The sequence below is a fragment of the Panulirus ornatus genome, chromosome 43, assembly GCF_036320965.1.
Source record: "Panulirus ornatus isolate Po-2019 chromosome 43, ASM3632096v1, whole genome shotgun sequence".
Classification (NCBI taxonomy): domain Eukaryota; kingdom Metazoa; phylum Arthropoda; class Malacostraca; order Decapoda; family Palinuridae; genus Panulirus; species Panulirus ornatus.
The window spans coordinates 8,808,782-8,826,670 of record NC_092266.1 but is presented as its reverse complement, the minus strand read 5'-3'; positions in this window follow the sequence as shown (position 1 = coordinate 8,826,670).

Sequence of the window (17,889 nt, the reverse complement as noted above, 5' to 3'; positions counted from 1 at the left end):
AGATCACATCATGTAAACATGTGTGTACAGCAGATCACATCATGTAAACATGTATGTACAGCAGATCACATCATGTAAACAAATGTGTACAGCAGATCACATCATGTAAACATGTATGTACAGCAGATCACATCATGTAAACATGTTGTACAGCAGATCACATCATGTAAACATGTAGTGTACAAGCAGATCCACATCATGTAAACATGTATGTACAGCAGATCACATCATGTAAACATGTATGTACCAGCAGATCACATCATGTAAACATGTGAATGTACAGCAGATCACATCATGTAAACATGTATGTACAAGCAGATCACATCATGTAAACAGGTATGTACAGCAGATCACATCATGTAAACATGTGTGTACAGCAGATCACATCATGTACACATGGTGTACAGCAGATCACATCATGTAAACATGTATGTACAGCAGATCACATCATGTAAACATGTGATGTACAGCAGATCACATCATGTAAACATGTGTGTACAGCAGATCACATCATGTAAACATGTGTACAGCAGATCACATCATGTAAACATGTATGTACAGCAGATCACATCATGTAAACATGTGTAGTACAGCAGATCACATCATGTAAACATGTGTGTACAGCAGATCACATCATGTAAACATGTATGTACAGCAGATCACATCATGTAAACATGTATGTACAGCAGATCACATCATGTAAACATGTATGTACAGCAGATCACATCATGTAAACATGTATGTACAGCAGATCACATCATGTAAACATGTATGTACAGCAGATCACATCATGTAAACATGTATGTACAGCAGATCACATCATGTAAACATGTTTGTACAGCAGATCACATCATGTAAACATGTATGTACAGCAGATCACATCATGTAAACATGTATGTACAGCAGATCACATCATGTAAACATGTGTGTACAGCAGATCACATCATGTAAACATGTATGTACAGCAGATCACATCATGTAAACATGTATGTACAGCAGATCACATCATGTAAACATGTATGTACAGCAGATCACATCATGTAAACATGTGTGTACAGCAGATCACATCATGTAAACATGTGTGTACAGCAGATCACATCATGTAAACATGTATGTACAGCAGATCACATCATGTAAACATGTATGTACAGCAGATCACATCATGTAAACATGTATGTACAGCAGATCACATCATGTAAACATGTATGTACAGCAGATCACATCATGTAAACATGTGTGTACAGCAGATCACATCATGTAAACATGTATGTACAGCAGATCACATCATGTAAACATGTATGTACAGCAGATCACATCATGTAAACATGTATGTACAGCAGATCACATCATGTAAACATGTATGTACAGCAGATCACATCATGTAAACATGTGTGTACAGCAGATCACATCATGTAAACATGTATGTACAGCAGATCACATCATGTAAACATGTATGTACAGCAGATCACATCATGTAAACATGTATGTACAGCAGATCACATCATGTAAACATGTGTGTACAGCAGATCACATCATGTAAACATGTATGTACAGCAGATCACATCATGTAAACATGTATGTACAGCAGATCACATCATGTAAACATGTATGTACAGCAGATCACATCATGTAAACATGTATGTACAGCAGATCACATCATGTAAACATGTGTGTACAGCAGATCACATCATGTAAACATGTATGTACAGCAGATCACATCATGTAAACATGTATGTACAGCAGATCACATCATGTAAACATGTATGTACAGCAGATCACATCATGTAAACATGTGTGTACAGCAGATCACATCATGTAAACATGTATGTACAGCAGATCACATCATGTAAACATGTATGTACAGCAGATCACATCATGTAAACATGTATGTACAGCAGATCACATCATGTAAACATGTGTGTACAGCAGATCACATCGTGTAAACATGTATGTACAGCAGATCACATCATGTAAACATGTATGTACAGCAGATCACATCGTGTAAACATGTATGTACAGCAGATCACATCATGTAAACATGTGTGTACAGCAGATCACATCATGTAAACATGTATGTACAGCAGATCACATCATGTAAACATGTGTGTACGGCAGATCACATCATGTGTAACTGAGGCTAAGCTACAGCTACTACTAACACTTTGGCCTAACTACAGATGTTGTTAATTATGTAAAATGTAAAGTTTGTGATCAAAGATGTGGTGGACACCAAGTGTAACACTATGTGTTACAATGTGAACATCTACAACATCATAGGGAGAGATGTAAACAAACCCTGCAAGAAATGTCACAACACATTATTGTTTATAACAAATGAAATCATAAGTTTGTATCCACATTTTACATATGATCTGTAACACATACCATATGTCATGTTATGTACTGAAATATGAAATGTAACATCCTATGTAATGTTGACCCACTGTCGGGGGTCAGACCATGACCCTATGTGACCTTTGCGCTACCGCACACAGGTCGAGCATGGCTGACACCATGAAGACGGCGAGGTCAGCAACACACATACAACTCAGTGTGTCAGCAGCCCAGGGTCATGGCTGACCCCCGACCTTGCCCAGCTTATCATGATGTACATGGCGGCCTTCCATCATGACTACCTCATCACCAGGAGCACCGTCTCACCCTCCTCCCTCCCTCCCTCCCTACCTCCCTCCCTCCCTCCCTCCCTGGTCTGCTGCCCCTCCCTCCCTCCCTGGTCTACTGCCCCTCCTCCCTCCCTGGTCTGCTGCCCCTCCCTCCCTCCCTGGTCTGCTGCCCCTCCCTCCCTCCCTGGTCTGCTGCCCCTCCTCCCTCCCTGGTCTGCTGCCCCTCCTCCCTCCCTGGTCTGCTGCCCCTCCTCCCTCCCTGGTCTACTGCCCCTCCTCCCTCCCTGGTCTGCTGCCCCTCCTCCCTCCCTGGTCTGCTGCCCCTCCTCCCTCCCTGGTCTGCTGCCCCTCCTCCCTCCCTGGTCTACTGCCCCTCCTCCCTCCCTGGTCTGCTGCCCCTCCTCCCCCTCTAGGTCTGCTGCCCCTCCTCCCTCCCTGGTCTACTGCCCCTCCTCCCTCCCTGGTCTGCTGCCCCTCCCTCCTGTGCTCCCCTCCCCTGGTCTGCTGCCCCTCCTCCCTCCCTGGTCTGCTGCCCTGCCCCTCCCTGGTCTCTGCCCCTCCCTCCCTGGTCTGCTGCCCCTCCTCCTCCTCCCTGGTCTGCTGCCCCTCCTCCCTCCCTGGTCTCTGCCCCTCCTCCCTCCCGGTCTGCTGCCCCTCCTCCTCGCTGCTCGCCCCTCCTCCCTCCCTGGTCTGCTGCCCCCTCCTCCCTCCCTGGTCCTGCTCCCCTCCTCCCTCCCTGGTCTACTGCCCCTCCTCCCCTCCCTGGTCTGCTGCCCCTCCTCCCTCCCTGGTCTACTGCCCCTCCTCCTGGCTCCCACTGCCCCCTCCTCCCTCCCTGGTCCTGCCTCCCCCTCCTCCCTCCCCTGGTCTGCTCCTCCCTCCCTCCCTGGTCACAGACCCTCCTCCCTCCTCCCCTGGTCTGCTGCCCCTCCTCCCTGGTCTGCTGCCCCTCCTCCCTCCCTCCCTGGTCTGCTGCCCCTCCTCCCTCCCTCCCTGGTCTGCTGCCCTCCTCCCTCCCTGGTCTACTGCCCCTCCCTCTCCTCCTTCTGTGGTCTGCTGCCCCTCCTCCCTCCCTGGTCCTACTGCCCCTCCTCCCTGGTCTGCTGCCCCTCCTCCCTCCCTGGTCTACTGCCCCTCCTCCCTCCCTGGTCTGCTGCCCTCTCCTCCCTCCCTGGTCTACTGCCCCTCCTCCCTGGTCTACTGCCCCTCCTCCCTCCCTGGTCTGCTCCCCCTCCTCCCTCCCTGGTCTGCTCCTCCCTCCCTCCCTGGTCACAGACCCTCCTCCCTCCCTCCCTGGTCTGCTGCCCCTCCTCCCTGGTCTACTGCCCCTCCTCCCTCCCTCCCTGGTCTGCTGCCCCTCCTCCCTGGTCTGCTGTCCCTCCTCCCTGGTCTGCTGCCCCTCCTCCCTGGTCTACTGCCGCTCCTCCCTCCCTCCCTGGTCTGCTGCCCCTCTTCCCTGGTCTGCTGCCCCTCCTCCCTGGTCTGCTGCCGCTCCTCCATCCCTGGTCTGCTGCCCCTCCTCCCTGGTCTGCTGCCCCTCCTCCCTGGTCTGCTGCCCCTACTCCCTGGTCTGCTGCCCTCCTCCCTCCCTCCCTGGTCTGCTGCCCCCTCCTCCCTGGTCTGCTGCCCCTCCTCCCTGGTCTGCTGCCCCTCCTCCCTGGTCTGTTGCCCCTCCTCCCTGGTCTGCTGCCCTCCTCCCTCCCTCCCTGGTCTGCTGCCCCTCTTCCCTGGTCTGCTGCCCCTCCTCCCTGGTCTGCTGCCCTCCTCCATCCCTGGTCTGGGTCCCCTCCTCCCTGGTCTGCTGCCCCTCCCTCCCTGGTCTGCTGCCCCTCCTCCTGGTCTGCTGCCCCTCCTCCCTGGTCTCTGCCCTCCTCCTCCCTCCCCTCCCTGGTCTGCTGCCCCTCCTCCCTCCCTGGTCTGCTGCCCCTCCCCCTCCCCTCCCCCCTGGTCTGCTGCCCCTCCTCCCCCCTGGTCTGCTGCCCTCCTCCCTGGTCCTGCTGCCGCCCTCCTCCCTCCCTGGTCTGTGCCCCTCCCTCCCTGTTCTGCTGCCCTCCTCCCTGGTCTCTCCCCCTCCCTCCCTGGTCTACTGCCCCTCCTCCCTGGTCTGCCCCCTCCCTCCCTGGTCTGCTCCCCCTCCCTCCCTGGTCTGCTCCTCCCTCCCTCCCTGGTCTGCTGCCCCTCCTCCCTGGTCTGCTCCTCCCTCCCTCCCTGGTCACAGACCCTCCTCCCTCCCTCCCTGGTCTGCTGCCCTCTCCCTGGTCTCTGCCCCTCCTCCCTCCCTCCCTGGTCTGCTGCCCTCCTCCCTGGTCTGCTGCCCCTCCTCCCTGGTCTGCTGCCTCCCCCTCCCTCCCTGGTCTGCTGCCCCTCCTCCCTGGTCTGCTGCCCTCCTCCTGCTGCTGCCCCTCCTCCCTGGCTCTCCGCTCCTCCCTCCCTCCCTGGTCTGCTGCCCCTCCTCCCTGGTCTGCTGCCCCTCCTCCCTCCCTCCCTGGTCTGCTGCCCCTCCTCCCTGGTCTGCTGCCCCTCCTCCCTGTCTGCTGCCCCTCCCTCCCTGGTCGCTCCTCCCTCCTCCCTGGTCTGCTGCCCCTCCTCCCTGGTCTGCTCCTCCCTCCCTCCCTGGTCGCCTCCCCTCCCTCCCTGGTCTGCTGCCCTCCTCCCTGGTCTACTGCCCTCCTCCTCCTCCCTGGTCTGCTGCCCCTCCTCCTGGTCTGCTCCTCCCCTGTCGCTGCCCCTCCTCCCCCCCCCTGGTCTGCTGCCCTCCTCCGGCTGCCCCCCCCTGGTCTGTGCCCCTCCCTCCTCCCGGTCTGCCCTCCCTCCCTCCCTGGTCTGTTGCCCCTCCTCCCTGGTCTGCTGCCCCTCCTGTCTCTGCCTCCTCCTGCTGCTGCCGCTCCTCCCTCCCCTGGTCTGTTGCCCCTCCTCCCTCCCTGGTCTGCTGCCCCTCCTCCCTCCCTGGTCTGCTGCCCCTCCTCCCTGGTCTGCTGCCGCTCCTCCCTCCCTCCCTGGTCTACTGCCCCTCCTCCCTGGTCTGCTCCTCCCTCCCTCCCTGGTCTGCTGCCCATCCTCCCTGGTCTGCTCCTCCCTCCCTCCCTGGTCTGCTCCTCCCTCCCTCCCTGATCTGCTCCTCCCTCCCTCCCTGGTCTGCTGCCCCTCCTCCCTGGTCTGCTCCTCCCTCCCTCCCTGTCTGCTGCCCCTCCTCCTGGCGTTCCTCCTCCCTCCCTGGTCTGCTCCTCCTCCCTCCCTGGTCTGCTGCCCCTCCTCCCTGGTCTGCTCCTCCCTCCCTCCCTGGTCACAGACCCTCCTCCCTCCCTCCCTGGTCTGCTGCCCCTCCTCCCTGGTCTGCTCCTCCCTCCCTCCCTGGTCCCTTCATCTCTCGGGAAGGAAGCACTTGCACAGTTACGTCCCTGACGCAGTTCCTCACTGTCACTCAGGCAAGCAGACAACATGTCACGATATGTACGTACGTACACCAGCAGTAACACAACACGTCATGATGGAACAACACGTCATGATGGAACAACACGTCATGATGGAGTAAGACATGATGATGGAGTAACACGTCATGATGGAGCAACACGTCATGATGGAACAACACGTCATGATGGAGCAACACGTCATGATGGAGTAACACGTCATGATGGAGCAACACGTCATGATGGAACAACACGTCATGATGGAGCAACACGTCATGATGGAACAACACGTCATGATGGAGCAACACGTCATGATGGAACAACACGTCATGATGGAACAACACGTCATGATGGAGCAACACGTCATGATGGAACAACACGTCATGATGGAGCAACACGTCATGATGGAACAACACGTCATGATGGAGTAAGACATGATGATGGAGTAACACGTCATGATGGAGCAACACGTCATGATGGAGCAACACGTCATGATGGAACAACACGTCATGATGGAGCAACACGTCATGATGGAGCAACACGTCATGATGGAACAACACGTCATGATGGAGTAACACGTCATGATGGAGCAACACGTCATGATGGAGCAACACGTCATGATGGAACAACACGTCATGATGGAGTAACACGTCATGATGGAGCAACACGTCATGATGGAGTAAGACGTGATGATGGAGCAACACGTCATGATGGAACAACACGTCATGATGGAGCAACACGTCATGATGGAGTAAGACGTGATTATGGAACAACACGTCATGATGGAACAACACGTCATGATGGAGTAAGACATGATGATGGAGTAACACGTCATGATGGAGCAACACGTCATGATGGAGCAACACGTCATGATGGAACAACACGTCATGATGGAGCAACACGTCATGATGGAGCAACACGTCATGACGGAACAACACGTCATGATGGAGTAACACGTCATGATGGAGCAACACGTCATGATGGAGCAACACGTCATGATGGAACAACACGTCATGATGGAGTAACACGTCATGATGGAGCAACACGTCATGATGGAACAACACGTCATGATGGAGCAACACGTCATGACGGAACAACACGTCATGATGGAGCAACACGTCATGATGGAACAACACGTCATGATGGAGCAACACGTCATGATGGAACAACACGTCATGATGGAGTAAGACATGATGATGGAGTAACACGTCATGATGGAGCAACACGTCATGATGGAGCAACACGTCATGATGGAACAACACGTCATGATGGAGCAACACGTCATGATGGAGCAACACGTCATGATGGAACAACACGTCATGATGGAGTAACACGTCATGATGAGCAACAGCAAGAGTACTAGATGAGCAACACGTCATGATGGAGCAACACGTCATGATGGAACAACACGTCATGATGGAGTAACACGTCATGATGGAGCAACACGTCATGATGGAACAACACGTCATGATGGAGCAACACGTCATGATGGAACAACACGTCATGATGGAGCAACACGTCATGATGGAAAGACGTGATATGGAGCAACACGTCATGATGGAACAACACGTCATGATGGAAACACTGATGATGGAGCAACACGTCATGATGGAGCAACACGTCATGATGGACAACACGTCATGATGGAACAACACGTCATGATGGAGCAACACGTCATGATGGAGCAACACGTCATGATGGAACAACACGTCATGATGGAGAACACGTCATGATGGAGCAACACGTCATGATGGAGCAACACGTCATGATGGAGCAACAACACGTCATGATGGAGAGCGTAGTAGCAACACGTCATGATGGAGCAACACGTCATGATGGAGTAAGACGTGATGATGGAGCAACACGTCATGATGGAGCAACACGTCATGATGGAGCAACACGTGATGATGGAGCAAGACGTGATGATGGGAACACAGTCATGATGGAGTAAACGTGTGATGGAGTAAGACTGATGATGGAGAACACGTGATGATGGAGCAACACGTCATGATGGAACAACACGTCATGATGGAGCAACACGTCATGATGGAGCAACACGTCATGATGGAGCAACACGTCATGATGGAAATAAACGTCATGATGGAGTAAACGATGATGGAGCAACACGTCATGATGGAGCAACACGTATGATGGAGCAACACGTATGATGGAGAACACGTCATGATGGAGCAACACGTCATGATGGAAAACGTCATGATGGAGCAAGACGTCATGATGGAACAAGACGTATGATGGAGCAACACGTCATGATGGAACAACACGTATGATGGAGCACACGTCATGATGGATACACGTCATGATGGAGTAAGACTGATGATGGAGCAACACGTCATGATGGAGCAACACGTATGATGGAGCAACACGTATGATGGAACAAACGTCATGATGGAGCAACACGTCATGATGGTAGCAAACGTCATGATGGAACAACACGTCATGATGGAGTAACACGTCATGATGGAGCAACACGTCATGATGGAGCACACGTCATGATGGACAACACTCATGATGAGTAGGTATGTAACACGTCATGATGGAGCAACACGTCATGATGGAGTAAGACGTGATGATGGAGCAAACGTCATGATGGACAACACGTCATGATGGAGAACACGTCATGATGGAGTAAGACGTGATATGGACAAACGTCATGATGGACAACACGTCATGATGGAGTAAGACTGATGATGGAGTAACACGTCATGATGGAGCAAACTGTATGATGGAGCAACACGTCATGATGGACAACACGTCATGATGGAGCAACACGTCATGATGGAGCAACACGTCATGATGGACAAACACGTGATGATGGAGTAAACGTCATGATGGAGCAACACGTATGATGGAGCAACACGTATGATGGAGCGCATGATGAAACACACGTATGATGGAAGAACACGTCATGATGGAGCAACACGTCATGATGGAGCAACACGTCATGATGGAACAACACGTCATGATGGAGCAACACGTCATGATGGAGCAACACGTCATGATGGAACAACACGTCATGATGGATACAACACGTCATGATGGAGACAACACGTCATGATGGACAACACGTCATGATGGAACAACACGTCATGATGGAGAACACGTCATGATGGAGCAACACGTCATGATGGAGTAAGACGTGATGATGGAGCAACACGTCATGATGAAGAGGACAACACGTCATGATGGAGCAACACGTCATGATGGAGAAGACGTATTATGGACAACACGTCATGATGGAACAACACGTCATGATGGAGTAAGACTGATGATGGAGTAACACGTCATGATGGAGCAACACGTCATGATGGAGCAACACGTCATGATGGAACAACACGTCATGATGGAGCAACACGTCATGATGGAGCAACACGTCATGATGGAACAACACGTCATGATGGAAAAGGATGTAACACGTCATGATGGAGCAACACGGCATGATGGAGCAACACGTCATGATGGAAGCAACACGTCATGATGGAGCAACACGTATGATGGAGCAACACGTCATGATGGAGCAACACGTCATGATGGAGCAACACGTCATGATGGAGCAACACGTCATGATGGAGCAAGACGTGATGATGGAGCAACACGTGATGATGGAGCAACACGTGATGATGGAACAACACGTCATGATGGAGTAACACGTCATGATGGAGTAAGACGTGATGATGGAGCAAGACGTGGTTGATGGAGGTTAAGAACGTGATGATGGAGCAAGACGTGGTGATGGAGCAAGACGTGATGATGGAGCAAGACGTGGTGATGGAGTAAGACGTGATGATGGAGCAAGACGTGGTGATGGAGTAAGACGTGATGATGGAGCAAGACTTGGTGATGGAGTAAGACGTGATGATGGAGCAAGACTTGGTGATGGAGCAAGACGTGATGATGGAGCAAGACGTGGTGATGGAGTAAGACGTGATGATGGAGCAAGACGTGGTGATGGAGTAAGACGTGATGATGGAGCAAGACGTGGTGATGGAGCAAGACATGGTGATGGAGCAAGACGTGGTGATGGAGCAAGACGTGATGATGGAGCAAGACGTGATGATGGAGCAAGACGTGATGATGGAGCAACACGTGATGATGGAGCAAGACGTGATGATGGAGCAACACGTGGTGATGGAGCAACACGTGGTGATGGAGCAAGACGTGATGATGGAGCAACACGTTAGTTCCACAGTAAGATGGAGCTCCACATTCGGGCACTAGGAGAGCCACCTGCTGTGCCGCAGGTGTGGAGAGTGTTGTGTACTCACACACATCCACATTGTGACCATCCTCCTCCACCAGACGAACCACATTCCTGGTGGACGTCCACACACGTCTCCCTCCGTCTTCACGCCTCGCCCTCCACCCTCGCCAGGGTCTCTCCAAGTACCTGGTCGTGGCACAGACCAGACTTCCCTGAAGCTGCTCCATCATGGCATCTGGTGGGGAACAGAACTGGGTCATCCACCTCGTCCACCTGACGACTATGTAGCACTGCACTTGTACTAACATGTCTGTACCACAGTACATGTCCGTCTCTCCTGCTGTACCACAGTACATACCCACCTCTCCTGCTGTACCACAGTACATGCCCGTCTCTCCTGCTGTACCACAGTACATACCCATCTCTCCTGCTGTACCACAGTACATACCCATCTCTCCTGCTGTACCACAGTACATACCCATCTCTCCTGCTGTACCACAGTACATGTCCGTCTCTCCTGCTGTACCACAGTACATGCCCGTCTCTCCTGCTGTACCACAGTACATGCCCGTCTCTCCTGCTGTACCACAGTACATGTCCGTCTCTCCTGCTGTACCACAGTACATGCCCGTCTCTCCTGCTGTACCACAGTACATACCCATCTCTCCTGCTGTACCACAGTACATACCCATCTCTCCTGCTGTACCACAGTACATGTCCGTCTCTCCTGCTGTACCACAGTACATGCCCGTCTCTCCTGCTGTACCACAGTACATGCCCGTCTCTCCTGCTGTACCACAGTACATACCCATCTCTCCTGCTGTACCACAGTACATGTCTGTCTCTCTTGCTGTACCACAGTACATGTCCGTCTCTCCTGCTGTACCACAGTACATGCCCGTCTCTCCTGCTGTACCACAGTACATACCCATCTCTCCTGCTATACCACAGTACATGTCTGTCTCTCCTGCTGTACCACAGTACATGTCCGTCTATCCTGCTGTACCACAGTACATGTCCGTCTTTCCTGCTGTACCACAGTACATGCCCGTCTCTCCTGCTGTACCACAGTACATACCCATCTCTCCTGCTGTACCACAGTACATACCCACCTCTCCTGCTGTACCACAGTACATGCCCGTCTCTCCTGCTGTACCACAGTACATGTCCGTCTCTCCTGCTGTATCAAGTACATGCCCGTCTCTCCTGCTGTACCACAGTACACACCCATCTCTCCTGCTGTACCACAGTACATGTCCGTCTCTCCTGCTGTACCACAGTACATGCCCGTCTCTCCTGCTGTACCACAGTACATACCCATCTCTCCTGCTGTACCACAGTACATGTCTGTCTCTCCTGCTGTACCACAGTACATGTCCGTCTCTCCTGCTGTACCACAGTACATGCCCGTCCCTCCTGCTGTACCACAGTACATGCCCACCTCTCCTGCTGTACCACAGTACATGCCCGTCTCTCCTGCTGTACCACAGTACATGCCCGTCTCTCCTGCTGTACCACAGTACATACCCATCTCTCCTGCTGTACCACAGTACATGCCCATCTCTCCTGCTGTACCACAGTACATGCCCATCTCTCCTGCTGTACCACAGTACATGTCCGTCTCTCCTGTTGTACCACAGTACATGTCTGTCTCTCCTGCTGTACCACAGTACATGCCCGTCTCTCCTGCTGTACCACAGTACATGTCCATCTCTCCTGCTGTACCACAGTACATGCCCGTCTCTTCTGCTGTACCACAGTACATTCCCGTCTCTCCTGCTGTACCACAGTACATGTCCATCTCTCCTGCTGTACCACAGTACATGTCCGTCTCTCATGCTGTACCACAGTACATGCCCATCTCTCCTGCTGTACCACAGTACATGCCCGTCTCTCCTGCTGTACCACAGTACATGCCCGTCTCTCCTGCTGTACCACAGTACATGCCCGTCTCTCCTGCTGTACCACAGTACATGTCCGTCTCTCCTGCTGTACCACAGTACATGTCCGTCTCTCCTGCTGTACCATATTACATACCCATCTCTCCTGCTGTACCACAGTACATGCCCGTCACTCCTGCTGTACCACAGTACATGTCCATCTCTCCTGCTGTACCACAGTACATGCCCGTCTCTCCTGCTGTACCACAGTACATGCCCGTCTCTCCTGCTGTACCACATTCCATACCCATCTCTCCTGCTGTACCACAGTACATAACCATCTCTCCTGCTGTACCACAGTACATGCCTTTCTCTCCTGCTGTACCACAGTACATGTCTGTCTCTCCTGCTGTACCACAGTACATGCCCGTCTCTCCTGCTGTACCACAGTACATGTCCATCTCTCCTGCTGTACCACAATACATGCCCGTCTCTCCTGCTGTACCACAGTACATGCCCGTCTCTCCTGCTGTACCACAGTACATGTCCATCTCTCCTGCTGTACCACAGTACATGTCCGTCTCTCCTGCTGTACCACAGTACATGCCCATCTCTCCTGCTGTACCACAGTACATGCCCGTCTCTCCTGCTGTACCACAGTACATGCCCATCTATCCTGCTGTACCACAGTACATGCCCATCTCTCCTGCTGTACCACAGTACATGTCCGTCTCTCCTGCTGTACCACAGTACATGCCCGTCTCTCCTGCTGTATCACAGTACATGTCCGTCTCTCCTGCTGTACCACAGTACATACCCATCTCTCCTGCTGTACCACAGTACATGTCCGTCTCTCCTGCTGTACCACAGTACATGTCCGTCTCTCCTGCTGTACCACAGTACATGTCCATCTCTCCTGCTGTACCACAGTACATGTCCATCTCTCCTGCTGTACCACAGTACATGTCCGTCTCTCCTGCTGTACCACAGTACATGCCCGTCTCTCCTGCTGTACCACAGTACATGACCATCTCTCCTGCTGTACCACAGTATATGCCCGTCTCTCCTGCTGTACCACAGTACATGCCCATCTCTCCTGCTGTACCACAGTACATGCCCATCTCTCCTGCTGTACCACAGTACATGTCTGTCTCTCCTGCTGTACCACAGTACATGCCCATCTCTCCTGCTGTACCAGAGTACATGCCCATCTCTCCTGCTGTACCACAGTACATGTCCGTCTCTCCTGCTGTACCACAGTACATGCCCATCTCTCCTGCTGTACCACAGTACATGTCCGTCTCTCCTGCTGTACCACAGTATATGCCCGTCTCTCCTGCTGTACCACAGTACATGCCCGTCTCTCCTGCTGTACCACAGTACATACCCATCTCTCCTGCTGCACCACAGTACATGTCTGTCTCTCCTGCTGTACCACAGTATATGTCCGTCTCTCCTGCTGTACCACAGTACATGCCCGTCTCTCCTGCTGTACCACAGTACATACCCATCTCTCCTGCTGTACCACAGTACATGTCTGTCTCTCCTGCTGTACCACAGTACATGTCCGTCTCTCCTGCTGTACCACAGTACATGCCCGTCTCTCCTGCTGTACCACAGTACAGACCCAGCTCTCCTGCTGTACCACAGTACATGTCCGTCTCTCCTGCTGTACCACAGTACATGCCCGTCTCTCCTGCTGTACCACAGTACATACCCATCTCTCCTGCTGTACCACAGTACATGTCTGTCTCTCCTGCTGTACCACAGTACATGTCCGTCTCTCCTGCTGTACCACAGTACATGCCCATCCCTCCCGCTGTACCACAGTACATGCCCACCTCTCCTGCTGTACCACAGTACATACCCGTCTCTCCTGCTGTACCACAGTACATGCCCGTCTCTCCTGCTGTACCACAGTACATACCCATCTCTCCTGCTGTACCACAGTACATACCCACCTCTCCTGCTGTACCACAGTACATGCCCGTCTCTCCTGCTGTACCACAGTACATGCCCGTCTCTCCTGCTGTACCACAGTACATGCCCGTCTCTCCTGCTGTACCACAGTACATGTCCGTCTCTCCTGCTGTACCACAGTACATGTCCGTCTCTCCTGCTGTACCATATTACATACCCATCTCTCCTGCTGTACCACAGTACATGCCCGTCACTCCTGCTGTACCACAGTACATGTCCATCTCTCCTGCTGTACCACAGTACATGCCCGTCTCTCCTGCTGTACCACAGTACATGCCCGTCTCTCCTGCTGTACCACAGTACATGCCCGTCTCTCTTGCTGTACCACATTCCATACCCATCTCTCCTGCTGTACCACAGTACATGCCCATCTCTCCTGCTGTACCACAGTACATAACCGTCTCTCCTGCTGTACCACAGTACATGCCCGTCTCTCCTGCTGTACCACAGTACATGTCTGTCTCTCCTGCTGTACCACAGTACATGCCCGTCTCTCCTGCTGTACCACAGTACATGTCCATCTCTCCTGCTGTACCACAGTACATGCCCGTCTCTCCTGCTGTACCACAGTACATGCCCGTCTCTCCTGCTGTACCACAGTACATGTCCATCTCTCCTGCTGTACCACAGTACATGTCCGTCTCTCCTGCTGTACCACAGTACATGCCCATCTCTCCTGCTGTACCACAGTACATGCCCGTCTCTCCTGCTGTACCACAGTACATGCCCATCTCTCCTGCTGTAGTACAGTACATGCCCATCTCTCCTGCTGTACCACAGTACATGTCCGTCTCTCCTGCTGTACCACAGTACATGCCCATCTCTCCTGCTGTATCACAGTACATGTCCGTCTCTCCTGCTGTACCACAGTACATGCCCATCTCTTCTGCTGTACCACAGTACATGTCCGTCTCTCCTGCTGTACCACAGTACATGTCCGTCTCTCCTGCTGTACCACAGTACATGTCCATCTCTCCTGCTGTACCACAGTACATCTCCATCTCTCCTGCTGTACCACAGTACATGTCCGTCTCTCCTGCTGTACCACAGTACATGTCCGTCTCTCCTGCTGTACCGCAGTACATGCCCGTCTCTCCTGCTGTACCACAGTACATACCCATCTCTCCTGCTGTACCACAGTACATGTCTGTCTCTCCTGCTGTACCACAGTACATGTCCGTCTCTCCTGCTGTACCACAGTACATGCCCGTCTCTCCTGCTGTACCATATTACATACCCATCTCTCCTGCTGTACTACAGTACATGCCCGTCACTCCTGCTGTACCACAGTACATGTCCATCTCTCCTGCTGTACCACAGTACATGCCCGTCTCTCCTGCTGTACCACAGTACATGCCCGTCTCTCCTGCTGTACCACAGTACATGCCCGTCTCTCCTGCTGTACCACATTCCATACCCATCTCTCCTGCTGTACCACAGTACATGCCCATCTCTCCTGCTGTACCACAGTACATAACCATCTCTCCTGCTGTACCACAGTACATGCCTTTCTCTCCTGCTGTACCACAGTACATGTCTGTCTCTCCTGCTGTACCACAGTACATGCCCGTCTCTCCTGCTGTACCACAGTACATGTCCATCTCTCCTGCTGTACCACAGTACATGCCCATCTCTCCTGCTGTACCACAGTACATGCCCGTCTCTCCTGCTGTACCACAGTACATGTCCATCTCTCCTGCTGTACCACAGTACATGTCCGTCTCTCCTGCTGTACCACAGTACATGCCCATCTCTCCTGCTGTACCACAGTACATGCCGTCTCTCCTGCTGTACCACAGTACATGCCCATCTCTCCTGCTGTACACAGTACATGCCCATCTCTCCTGCTGTACCACAGTACATGTCCGTCTCTCCTGCTGTACCACAGTACATGCCCATCTCTCCTGCTGTACCACAGTACATACCCATCTCTCCTGCTGTACCACAGTACATGCCCATCTCTCCTGCTGTACCACAGTACATGTCCGTCTCTCCTGCTGTACCACAGTACATGTCCGTCTCTCCTGCTGTACCACAGTACATGTCCATCTCTCCTACTGTACCACAGTACATCCCATCTCTCCTGCTGTACCACAGTACATGTCCTGTCTCTCCTGCTGTACCACAGTACATGCCCATCTCTCCTGCTGTACCACAGTACATGTCCGTCTCTCCTGCTGTACCACAGTACATGTCTGTCTCTCCTGCTGTACCACAGTACATGTCCGTCTCTCCTGCTGTACCACAGTACATGCCCGTCTCTCCTGCTGTACCACAGTACATGCCCATCTCTCCTGCTGTACCACAGTACATGTCCAGTCTCTCCTGCTGTACCACAGTACATGTCCGTCTCTCCTGCTGTACCACAGTACATGCCCATCCTCCCTGCTGTACCACAGTACATGCACCATCTCTCCTGCTGTACCACAGTACATAGCCCATCTCTCCTGCTGTACCACAGTACATGCCCGTCTCTCCTGCTGTACCACAGTACATGACCCTCTCTCCTGCTGTACCACAGTACATGCCCGTCTCTCCTGCTGTACCACAGTACATGCCCATCTCTCCTGCTGTACCACAGTACATGCCCATCTCTCCTGCTGTACCACAGTCATGCCATCTCTCCTGCTGTACCACAGTACATGCCCATCTCTCCTGCTGTACCACAGTACATGTCCCTCTCTCCTGCTGTACCACAGTACATGCCCATCTCTCCTGCTGTACCACAGTACATGTCCCGTCTCTCCTGCTGTACCACAGTACATCCCATCTCTCCTGCTGTACCACAGTACATGTCCGTCTCTCCTGCTGTACCACAGTACATGTCCCGTCTCTCCTGCTGTACCACAGTACATGCCGTCTCTCCTGCTGTACCACAGTACATCTCTTCTGCGTCCACAGTACATGTCTCCTGCTGTACCACAGTACATGTCCGTCCTCCTGCTGTACCACAGTACATGCCCGTCTCTCCTGCTGTACCACAGTACATGTCCTCTCTCCTGCTGTACCACAGTACATGTCCGTCTCTCCTGCTGTACCACAGTACATGCCTCTCTCCTGCTGTACCACAGTACATGCCATCTCTCCTGCTGTACCACAGTACATGTCCTCTCTCCTGCTGTACCACAGTACATGTCCATCTCTCCTGCTGTACCACAGTACATGCCATCCTTGCTCCATCTGCCAACCTTCTCTCTTCAGTACATACCCACTATCTGCTGCTACCACCATCCTCTCCTCTTACACACAGGTGCTTCTGCACCACAACACACTCCTGCTACCACAGTTACAGCCACCCTCCTGCCTACACATACAGGTCCTTGCCTACCACATCAACCACTCTCTGCTACCACTACATGTCTTGCTCACCTCTGTACCACAGACTGCCATCTCTACCGGCTTCCTGCCATCACAACTCTCCTGCCTACACACTGCGTCTCTGCGTACCACAACCATCTCCTGCCTACACAACGTGTCTCCTGCTGTCCAGCGCCACACACTCCTGCTACCACACTGTCTGCTCCCTCACACACTCCTGCCTACACACTCCTTGCTGACCACAACAACTCCGTCACACCTGCTGCACCACATCGTCCTCCACGGCTTGCCGCACACAACTCCTGCTACACACAGGTCTGTGCCATCCCACACTCCTGCCTACACACAGTCTTGCCGCCCACACAACTCCTGCCTACACAGGTCTTGCCGCCCACACAATCCTGCTACACAGTCTTGCCGCCAACAATACCTGCTACACACTCTGCACCACAAACTCTGCC